We start from the raw sequence: 11,516 nt of genomic DNA, 5'->3' as shown, positions 1-11,516 counted from the left end.
GTCAGGGTGTATCACTGCTGGCATTAGAGGGGCTAATCTGGATGCCAGAATCTTGGTGAATAGTTTGAGATCTACATTTAAGAGAGATATAGGTCTGTAACTTGGGCACGCTAGGGGATCTTTACCTTCCTTGGGTATCACTGTAATGTGTGCTCTGAGGGTGTCTAGCGGGAAAGCCCCCCCCTCGAACCCATCCCATTAAATGCCCCAACGAAGTAGGGGGAGAGGAGGTCTTGGTATTTTTTATAGTAGGCCAGGATGAAGCCGTCCAGACCGGGCGCCTTCCCCGTGGCAGTCTGTGAGATAGCTAGGGCCAGTTCCTCTGGGGTGATGGGGGAGTTGAGAGCCAGAATAGCGTCACTCGGGAGTCGGGGCATCCCTGAGCCCATCAGGTACTCGTGAATGGACTCTATAGAAGGCCGAGCCCCCTGGGTTCCAGGGTCACTCCTAAGGTTATAGAGAGACTCGTAATAAATCCGAAACGTCTCTGCTATGTCTTTGGTCTGGGAGACCTTTGCACTATTGCGAGTCAGAATCTCGGGGGATAAAGGATCGTTCCCGTTGAGTTCGCAGAGCTCGAGCCAGAAATTTCCCACATTTGTCACCATATTCATAGAAAGTGTGTCTACATCTGATGAGTGCATTTTTAGCTTTAAACAAGTAAAGGGATTGCAGACGGAGCCACAAGGCCGTCAGTTCTCCCAAGGCTCCAGCCGCCACGGTGCGTTTATGGAGAGTCTCTAAAGCGTGGATTTTGGCAAGTAGATCGGTAATCTGGGCCTGTCTAGCACATTTAACGTGAGAGCCGTGTTTAATGAGAACTCCCCTAATGTAGGCTTTGTGCGCCTCCCATAAAATCATGGGATCACAATCTGGGGTGGCGTTGGTGGACCCATTGGGATATGGAGTCATTTTGCAAGAGTGATTCATTTAGTCACCATGTCCAGGGGGGGGGGACTGGGATAAATCTATGTCCAGTGAAATCGCTGCATGGTCAGAGATGGAGATAGATCCAATAGTTGCGTGTATATGGAAGACAGGAATGATAACATAAACTTACTGTCACTCTGTAATCACCCCTCTGCGGACACCCCCCATCAATGGAGCCCAGCCGGTCAGCAGGCGGATGGGAGGGGGGGGTGACCATGTCGTCGCAAGCAGGCGATCCCCCACCGTCTCCGCCGACAGGGCTCAGGACTCCGGAGGGTCATCGCCGCCCGCGACGACTAAGGCCGGGAAGCCGGATCCCAATTATTATTATTATTACCCTTTACGGACCAGTAGGTATAAACAGCATATTGAGCATTACAAGGGATGGGTCCCTCCAATAATACTAGGCTATGGCGGTAAGGAGCTCAAAAAGGGGGGAGATCAAACAGATAATTTAGGGGACCCCTGCGGGCAGTAAACATATAATGGCACATTAGTAGAAAAAATTTGTGAGGGGGGCACCCTCCAATTCCGCCCCCCAACAAACGGGGGGAGGGATGGGGGGGGGCCCGTTACCGGAGAGTCCAGGCAGTGCATCATCAGGAGGCCTCTGCTGTAGTGTGGAATCTTGAGGTAGTCCATAACGATCGATCCAACGTCCACATCCTGCATATCCTAGATAGAGCAAAGCAGAAAAAAGTACTTGAGGTGCAACAGGGTACAGTTCGTCAGTAGAGGGTAGGTGCCTAAGTAGTAATCCAGTTCAGGAACGTTACTGTGGCAGGAAGGGTCAGGCCTCGCGTGTAGTTGGGGGCCCCGTGGGGGATCCAGGTCTGCGATGCACGAGGGCCGTCAGGTGCTCCACGAGAGGGACAAGGTTGATTTAGGGGTAGCATTCTGGGAGTGGCCATCTCGGTTACGTGTACGAGGTCCCGTCGGCTCCAACGAAGGGTGAAGCCAGTCCGGTATCGTGATCCTCTCAGTTTCCAGGAAAGCAAACATAGCAGGCAAATCCGCAGGGGTCTTTAGTGTAAACGTCAGATCCTGTTTTCTAACAGCAGGTGAAACGGGAAGCCCCACCTATAGGTGGCTCCTGAGCGCCGTACCACTTCTAGTAGCGGTTTCAGCAAACGCCTCATGAGAAGTGTACGTCTGGATAGGTCCGGGAAAAGTTGGATAGTTGCCCCATCAAAATCCAATGTCCCTTTACGCCACGCACATTGCATGATGTTATCCTTGACAGCGAAGAAATGGATTCTGCAGACCACGTCTCTCGGCCTGTTCGGGTCCTGCGGTCTAGGGCCTAAAGATCTGTGTGCCCTGTCAATCTCAATGGGTGTGCCCGGGGGGTTTTCCAGGTAGAGATTAAAGATGTCTCGGACAGTGGCCCGGAGGTCCGAGGGGCCCGTAGATTCAGGGAGACCTCGTATGCGCACATTGTTCCGCCTGCCCCGGTTATCCAAGTCATCTAGGTGAAGGATAGTGTCGGAGAGCTGTTGTTGAGAAGTGGACTGGGCAGTTTCTAGGGCAGCAACCCTATGGAGGAGGTCAGACTGCGTTTGTTCCACAGAGGCCACCTGGGAGGTAATGGAGGAGAGTTCCTGTTTAACTTCGGCCAAGTCTTGCTTGTAAGCAGTTTCAATGCGGATAGCAAAAGAGTCAAAGTCAGCTTTAGTGGGGAAGGTGGACGCCTGGTCAGCTTTAGTGGGAAGTGCGCTGATAAGACGCCTAAGGTCTTCATTCAGGATCTCAGGGGAGTGAGATAGTTCAGGGACCTCCACCGTGGGGTCCTGTGGTGATGGCGAGGGCAGGATCAGAGCCCCAGGAGCCCATGGAGTTATTGGCAGTGCCTGTGACTGGGGGGACAGACCAGTCTATCAGTCCCCTTGATGTGAAGGGCAGTTGTGGCGTCGGGTCTCGATGTGGTCGGGGGGGGAGAGCCACATGTCTCCGCCGACAGGGCTCAGGACTCCGGAGGGTCATCGCCGCCCGCGACGACTAAGGCCGGGAAGCCGGATCCCAATTATTATTATTATTACCCTTTACGGACCAGTAGGTATAAACAGCATATTGAGCATTACAAGGGATGGGTCCCTCCAATAATACTAGGCTATGGCGGTAAGGAGCTCAAAAAGGGGGGAGATCAAACAGATAATTTAGGGGACCCCTGCGGGCAGTAAACATATAATGGCACATTAGTAGAAAAAATTTGTGAGGGGGGCACCCTCCAATTCCGCCCCCCAACAAACGGGGGGAGGGATGGGGGGGGGCCCGTTACCGGAGAGTCCAGGCAGTGCATCATCAGGAGGCCTCTGCTGTAGTGTGGAATCTTGAGGTAGTCCATAACGATCGATCCAACGTCCACATCCTGCATATCCTAGATAGAGCAAAGCAGAAAAAAGTACTTGAGGTGCAACAGGGTACAGTTCGTCAGTAGAGGGTAGGTGCCTAAGTAGTAATCCAGTTCAGGAACGTTACTGTGGCAGGAAGGGTCAGGCCTCGCGTGTAGTTGGGGGCCCCGTGGGGGATCCAGGTCTGCGATGCACGAGGGCCGTCAGGTGCTCCACGAGAGGGACAAGGTTGATTTAGGGGTAGCATTCTGGGAGTGGCCATCTCGGTTACGTGTACGAGGTCCCGTCGGCTCCAACGAAGGGTGAAGCCAGTCCGGTATCGTGATCCTCTCAGTTTCCAGGAAAGCAAACATAGCAGGCAAATCCGCAGGGGTCTTTAGTGTAAACGTCAGATCCTGTTTTCTAACAGCAGGTGAAACGGGAAGCCCCACCTATAGGTGGCTCCTGAGCGCCGTACCACTTCTAGTAGCGGTTTCAGCAAACGCCTCATGAGAAGTGTACGTCTGGATAGGTCCGGGAAAAGTTGGATAGTTGCCCCATCAAAATCCAATGTCCCTTTACGCCACGCACATTGCATGATGTTATCCTTGACAGCGAAGAAATGGATTCTGCAGACCACGTCTCTCGGCCTGTTCGGGTCCTGCGGTCTAGGGCCTAAAGATCTGTGTGCCCTGTCAATCTCAATGGGTGTGCCCGGGGGGTTTTCCAGGTAGAGATTAAAGATGTCTCGGACAGTGGCCCGGAGGTCCGAGGGGCCCGTAGATTCAGGGAGACCTCGTATGCGCACATTGTTCCGCCTGCCCCGGTTATCCAAGTCATCTAGGTGAAGGATAGTGTCGGAGAGCTGTTGTTGAGAAGTGGACTGGGCAGTTTCTAGGGCAGCAACCCTATGGAGGAGGTCAGACTGCGTTTGTTCCACAGAGGCCACCTGGGAGGTAATGGAGGAGAGTTCCTGTTTAACTTCGGCCAAGTCTTGCTTGTAAGCAGTTTCAATGCGGATAGCAAAAGAGTCAAAGTCAGCTTTAGTGGGGAAGGTGGACGCCTGGTCAGCTTTAGTGGGAAGTGCGCTGATAAGACGCCTAAGGTCTTCATTCAGGATCTCAGGGGAGTGAGATAGTTCAGGGACCTCCACCGTGGGGTCCTGTGGTGATGGCGAGGGCAGGATCAGAGCCCCAGGAGCCCATGGAGTTATTGGCAGTGCCTGTGACTGGGGGGACAGACCAGTCTATCAGTCCCCTTGATGTGAAGGGCAGTTGTGGCGTCGGGTCTCGATGTGGTCGGGGGGGGAGAGCCACATGGGGCCCCTTACCTCCAGTGAGTGGCAGAGGAGTCCGGCCTCTATTCCGGTCCCGGGGCTCCGTTTCTGCAGGGCCGCTGACGTCATCGCGGCTTGAGGATCGCGGCCGCTGCTCTGCATTGGGCCTCCCTGGTGTGTCCAGCCATGCTGGGGAGGCATCCGATGACTGATCGGCCCGGTTCCCCTGCCTCTCTTCCACTCGGCAGACCGGACGGGTCCCCACGTCGATCGGGGAAGAGGAGTCTGCATCGGAGAGGGCCGTCCCGAAATCTAGGCCGGTCGGCGTGGAGGCTTCGCGGGCGCCGGTAGGCCGCAGGGGCACACGAGGGGGCCGCTCGTCAGAGAGGTGGTTTGGGGACACGAACAGCCTCTTAAAGGCAGTTTTGGGGGTAAACTGGGACCCCTTCCCTTTCACCTTCTTCCCCATTGTGCCAGGTAAGTGGTAAAGGTGGCTGTTAGGTGCGTTAGCAAAAATCGGGCCAGGAGCTCAGTGGGAACACAGCTCACACGGCCATTGCCAAGCCACCAGGAATTTTAAACATTCTCTACTCTACCCAAAACTTAAATATGCAGTTTAGTTTTGGCTTTACATATATTTTAACAAACAACACAATCCATACCATACTGGCTAGGCAACAAACATTTTAGGAATATTTCTTTTGGCTTGTAGGTCAGCTTTAACCTAACCCCTAATACTAACCCTTAATCTGTTTAACATTGTACAAATAAAAAAAATATATTATCATGACGGACACGCTACTATCCCCTGTACAATACCCCCGTAACATCAAAATGTTGTGCCAATCATCCACACATAACATTGGTGCTCATTCCTGTAAGTGCATCCAATATTCACCCATCTAGTTTACACATACAAAATTATACCCACTCATCAAACAGAAAAATGACTTTATGACTTTTCAAAGAATACATCATTTATCTTGAGGGTGTGTTTATATATTTTCCTAAAGTTTACCTCATATATTTATCTCATCTCAGAACTATTAATTTTAAGTGTAGAAAAATGGAAAAAGGCTGAATTAACTTTACAGCCATGTACTTTAGAACCATTCTTCCTACAATTTTCAGCCTGCTATCCCTACATGTGTGAATTTGGTGTTGCCTCCCTCAAAGGGGAATCTTATAACCTCCAGGCATATGTTAACAGTAAAAGCAGGTTAAGAAGCACATCATCAGGGAAAGCTGGACCTAAACTGCAAGGCTGCTGAGGTAAGTAAGAACGTACACACAGTCTTCTTTAGTCTACAATCCAGATTAAAGTGACACTAAACTCAGGAGTTAAATCTTAACAATACATTCAAGTACACTAACTATTAACAAAAATATATCTTATTTGTTATCACTCATCTGTAGACCCTCAAATCATCTCTGAATTCATGCTGACACAGTCCTTTCTTTGGAGGGTGCCTACTTTTGTTCCCCATGGTCCCTGTGTGTGTTGTAAAATAGTCACACATCCAAGCTCCCTCCCGTGATGGACTACAATCGCAATACAAATTAGTAAACTAAATGGGAGTTTGTAGTCTATTGCAGGAGTGAGCTTGGAGCGGTGGCTACTTTACAACACACCCAGGGACCATGGGGAATAAAGTAGCCACCCTCCAGAAGAAAGGACAGTGTCAGCATGAATCCAGAGATGATTTGCGGATCTACAGCTGAGTGATACACAAATAAGCTACATTTTTGTTAATAGGTAAGGTACTTGAATGCATTTTTAAGTTTTAACTCTTGAGCCAGGCTCTTACAAGAATATTTCATTTTTCGAATTTGATGGGATGATATAAACCCAAGAGAGAATTATGTAATTATATTACATTGAGCATGGACAGACTCACACTTTTCTGAAATCATATATATTTATTTGTAATTGTGGATGTTTAATCATTTGATACTCAAAAGAACAAAACACAAAAACTCATGAGAAATTAGTTTGTATTTAGGCCAAAATATGTAAGCTCCCCACCCATGCCAAGGGTGTCTGGTGAGTCCTACACTAACATTACACTAACATTAAATATGGAAATGTGCTGAAGCCAGACAGTCAGAATCACAGCTTTTTATCAAATTTCCAGTCACCAATGCAAAGTAGGATTGGGCACCTAAACTGAGTAGCTAAGAGAGGTGCAAAGGGGAGTGGGTTGATAAATTGATGAAAAAGGGATGGAGGTGGAAAATACAGATGACATCTACTGCTTAATGATGCGGTCTCCGACCGTCCAGGTTATGCTGTACATAATACTACAGTGGGGAGTGCCATTAACACCTATCTTGTGCACTCAAATTATTCAGGAGACAGTGTTCCCACCATGCCAAGCACCAGGCTAGCCTGATGCACTACAGCAAAATCTGGGTGAAAGACAAAGTCTTGGGCAGAAAGGCTGGTTTTCATGGGTTCAATTCAAGGATCAAACTGTATCTAAATATTAAATTATATTTTGCTGTTTACCAGTCCTTAAATGTGGTGGCTGCATTAGCCTTTTTTTAGTTTGTTTCCTTTCCTTTATTTTGAATTGGTGATCTTGCCAGTAAAACAAATCCTTTCCTAAGGTGGCAGTGCTTACTCACTGTATTTATAGAGGATCAAGGCTGTCACTTATGGATAGGAAGTTTGTTGGGACTTCTCTCATTCCTCTTATCTCCATAACATAGGTGGTTTATTTGCATGTATTAAATGGATGTAACAAATTGCTTTCAATTGTATATTTAACAGACCAAACGGGGGCAAATAAGAGAAGTTCATTGTTAGTGTTCACATTCAGTTTAATTTTTACATTTTTTGTAAAGGTTATATTTTATTCTGTTACTTGTAGAATCTACTGTATATTGGGGACCTATCTTCCATAATATACATGTTTTCATTAAATAGCTATAATAAATAATATTAAATGAGAGAAAACATTTTTCATACATATTGTACATCAGTAATTGCACTCGATAAATAGAAATATGTTCCTTTTTATGCTCCCATACTGCACAAACGACAACAGTTCTTTCAGTGCAAACACATACTATCAATTTAACAATATCACTTTAATAATAGTAAGCAATAATAACACCTAGCCACCTGCTCCCTGGACCCCATCCCCTAACAACTACTCCAGTCACCCTCTAGCTCTATTCTACAATCTCTTACTCACATCTTCAATCTCTCCCTTTTGAATGGTGTCGTCCCTACCCCTCTAAAAAAATGCATCAGTGGCCCCTATATTAAAAAACCCTCTTTGGGGCCCACTAGTTTGAACAACTTGAGACCCATCTCCTTGGTCCCATATACCTCCATATACCTACAACTGCTTGATCTGCCACCTTACTGTTAACAATCTCCTTGACCCATTTCAATGTGGTTTTTATCCACAACACTCCACAGAAACTGCCTTATAAAACTTACTGATGTAATCTACTACCTGCTAAAACCAATGGCCACTACTCTCTACTCATACTTTTAGACCTTTCTGCTGCCTTTGACACAGTTGACCACCCGCTTCTCCTTAGCCTTGGCCTCCCAGACTCTGCTCTTTCATGGTTCACCTCCTACCTATCTCAGCACACCTTCAGTGTCATCTACAATTTTACCTCTTCCTCTTTCCGTAAGGGTCCCCCATGGGTCTGTCCTTGGGCCCCTTCTATTCTCCATCTACACCTCTTCCCTGGGTCAGTTGATAGCCTCCCATGGCCTCCATTTTATGCTGATGACACAAATCTATCTTTCCACTTCTCAGCTCACCCCCTCTGTCTCTTCACATATCACTAATTTACTCACTAACATCTCAGCATGGATGTCACACCACTACCTCAAACTCAATCTGTCTAAAACTGAACTTATAATATTTCCTCCTCTCCGTGTTCCCTTCCCCGACTTATCCATCAAAATCAACAGCACAACAATCAACCCTTCCCGTCAAGCCAGGGTACTCGGTGTAATCCTTGATTCTGAGTTCTCCTTTCAGCCCCACATCCAATCACTATCTAAATCTTGCCGACTCAACCTCTGTAACGTTTCTAAAATTCGCCACTCTTTAACAAACAAAACCGCAAAGCTTCTAATTCACTCCCTTATAATCTCTCACCTTGACTACTGTAACTCGCTCCTGGCTTGGCCTACCACTAAGCAGGCTATCCCCCCTTCAGTCTATCATGAATGCTGCTGCTAGATTCAGCCTCCATACCATCAGTTTAGTGTCTGCCACCCCTTTCTGCCAATCACTCCACTGGCTTCCTATCACCCAATTAAAAAAATTAAAAATATTAACAACAACATACAAAGCCATCCACGACTCTGCCCCCGACTACATATCCAACCTCATCTCATAATATCCCCCAGACCATCCTCTTTGCTCCTCTCAAGACCTACTGCTTTCTAGCTCTGTTATCAGTTCCTCCCATGCGCACCTCCAGGACTTCTCCAGAGTGTCTCCCATTCTCTGGAACTCCCTACCCCGTTCTGTCCGCTTTTCTCCTACGCTGTCCATCTTTAGGTGATCCTTAAAAACTCATCTCTTCATGGAAGCCTATCCCACCTCAACATGGCTGGACACTAGCCAGACAGTTTATTTGTGTCATTCATACCAAATGTTTACAATGCAGTTTATGCAACCAGGTTCTACTGCTGGCCACACGTATAATGTTTTCTCTAATTCTTTTCAGGATGCTTTTTGACACACAAAAAAATCACTGTCTGCAGTGTGTTGTGCATTTTTCTGATTAATTTCTAATTTGATCTGAAGTGATGCATGTAAAGTACATTGATCTAGTACAGAGGAGGCAGTTGATAATTGGGACAGGTAGTACAGCAGTCAGGATGAAGCAGTACACACAGGCTCTATCATCCCCCAAGTCTCAGTTGTCCTCCATCATTGCCTCCCCCAGTGTGGCACCTGCACTGACATCTGAACTGAGTTTGGGGCCTCCCAACAGTTGGTATAAGATTGAGATTCCATTCCTGAGTTCTGGGGCTGCCCTCTCCTGACCTAGTTTACGTGGGTTCGAGAGATGGGGCTAAATTTTTCAGATGCTGATGCAGGCAATCACATTGCAACTTTCCTCTCCAGGGCTACAGTCACTACACTCAGGTTGTAAAAGAATGCCATATGTGGATCTCTTTTGAGCTGCTGACACAGGTGACAGGTGGACTGCAGCACAAAGGATAGCCGAGAAGACTTCCTGAATTGAATCTCCAATGTGTGCAGTAAGTGAGCCTTGGGGCTAGTGTGCACTGAACACATTTGGCATATTCCAGTGCATTATTCACCTAAAATTGATCCAAAATGCAGCTTAATCTCATCAACTTTTTGTAGTTTTAATAAAAATAAAGAATATTGAATGTGGGTGGCCACAGTATAAGAGTGCACTGTATCCATTTAATAAAGAATATGCCCAAGACCACTGGAGAATTTAGTACTGCTCTCATTGACCTCTGCAGTTACACTGTTTGAAGGAAGGAAGTGTGTAATCTTCACTGCAGCCTTGAATTCCCCTTTAAGCCAATGTAAGGATGTATATTTATTTTGAAACAATCATCTCCAAATATACAGAACATATTTCCAACATGTACATGTATGTGCACTCATCGAATTGTGAGCAAACTATTATGACTGTACTGCATGTTTCTCCACTTATGTTGGAATGTAATTATTCTAAATGTTGATTGTAATTATGATGTATTCTGTTTGTCTTTGGAATTAGAGTAATAGTTAGACAGACACCAGGGATAGTTTTCTAATATATTACACTCATGAGCAAGTGAAATGTTTTTGGTCAGTGTAGTTGTGAATTTTGCTAAAATCGGTGTAATCGGTGTGTGCCATGGTTTCCTTTATCCTTAGATAGTAATCCATTGCAATCGGAAATCACCTGTATTGTTCTAACTGCTTTATATTGCTGAATGGTGCAATATGGTTGCTGTAGGATAGTAAAAATCAATAAAGTAGAGCTGAACTCAGAAAGTCAATATTTGCTGTGTAATAGGGAACATTTAGATATGTTTATTGTACCTAAGCACTAGCAGTACCCTAAAAATCTACCCTTTCTCTTGAGTTCTTCCTGAAAAATAGTAGTGCACTTCCCAGTATGTGGTGGTTCCTAGACACTTCTGTGTTTATAGTCTTACAGCTGTATATCTGCAGTGTAAGATCTTAGGCACTGCTGCCTCTAACTGTGTGTCAGAAAATTCAGAGTCAGATTTTGTGATTTACCTTCTGTGCTACTCACTGTTCTGCTTGTTGGATGCTCTGATTTGAGGAAGTAAAACACTGCCTCAACTAAAATGGCAACTTCCACACAGAGACACAGTTCAAAACAAGGCATGGTAAGTCAGAAATTGGGGGAAAGAGCAGCTGCAGAAAGACCACAGGCAATACTGGTGACTAGTCATTTGGCCTCTGCATTTTTTGGGCACAGCTTCCAAAGAAAAAAGTAGAACTCAAGCCAAAACTTTTTTTTATTTTTATTTTTGGATAAAATGGAGAGGGGTTACAACAACTGTCAGGTTTTTATTGCTGTCTGTGTCCTCATTAGAGAGATTCCCTTTTTCTGTTTGTCTTGATGACTTATCACTGAAACTGAAAAACATTCGAAAAAAAAATAGACCAAAAAATGACATGAAAAAAATTAAAAATCATACCGCCAGGGAGGTTAAAGCAGGTTTTTAATACTTTTTGTAGAGTTGGCCATGTTCACATCTGAGTGTTTTGTCGCCTGTAGCAAAATGCCCGTCACTTGAAGATACAAACTCACATACATAGGTTGAACTGGATGGACCTTGGTCTTTATTCAACCTTACATACTTTGTTACTATGTTACTATGTATATGAGCTTCTTTTTGGCTGCACTTCTTGGCCCCATAGACTTCAATGGAAGTGCTGAAAAACTTGCGTTTGGTGCATTTGTGCACGCGTTTTACACGCATTTGTTCATTTACA

Source organism: Nanorana parkeri, unplaced genomic scaffold, assembly GCF_000935625.1.
Source record: "Nanorana parkeri isolate BGI_ZX_2015 unplaced genomic scaffold, ASM93562v1 scaffold263, whole genome shotgun sequence".
Classification (NCBI taxonomy): domain Eukaryota; kingdom Metazoa; phylum Chordata; class Amphibia; order Anura; family Dicroglossidae; genus Nanorana; species Nanorana parkeri.
This window is presented reverse-complemented; position numbering follows the sequence as displayed.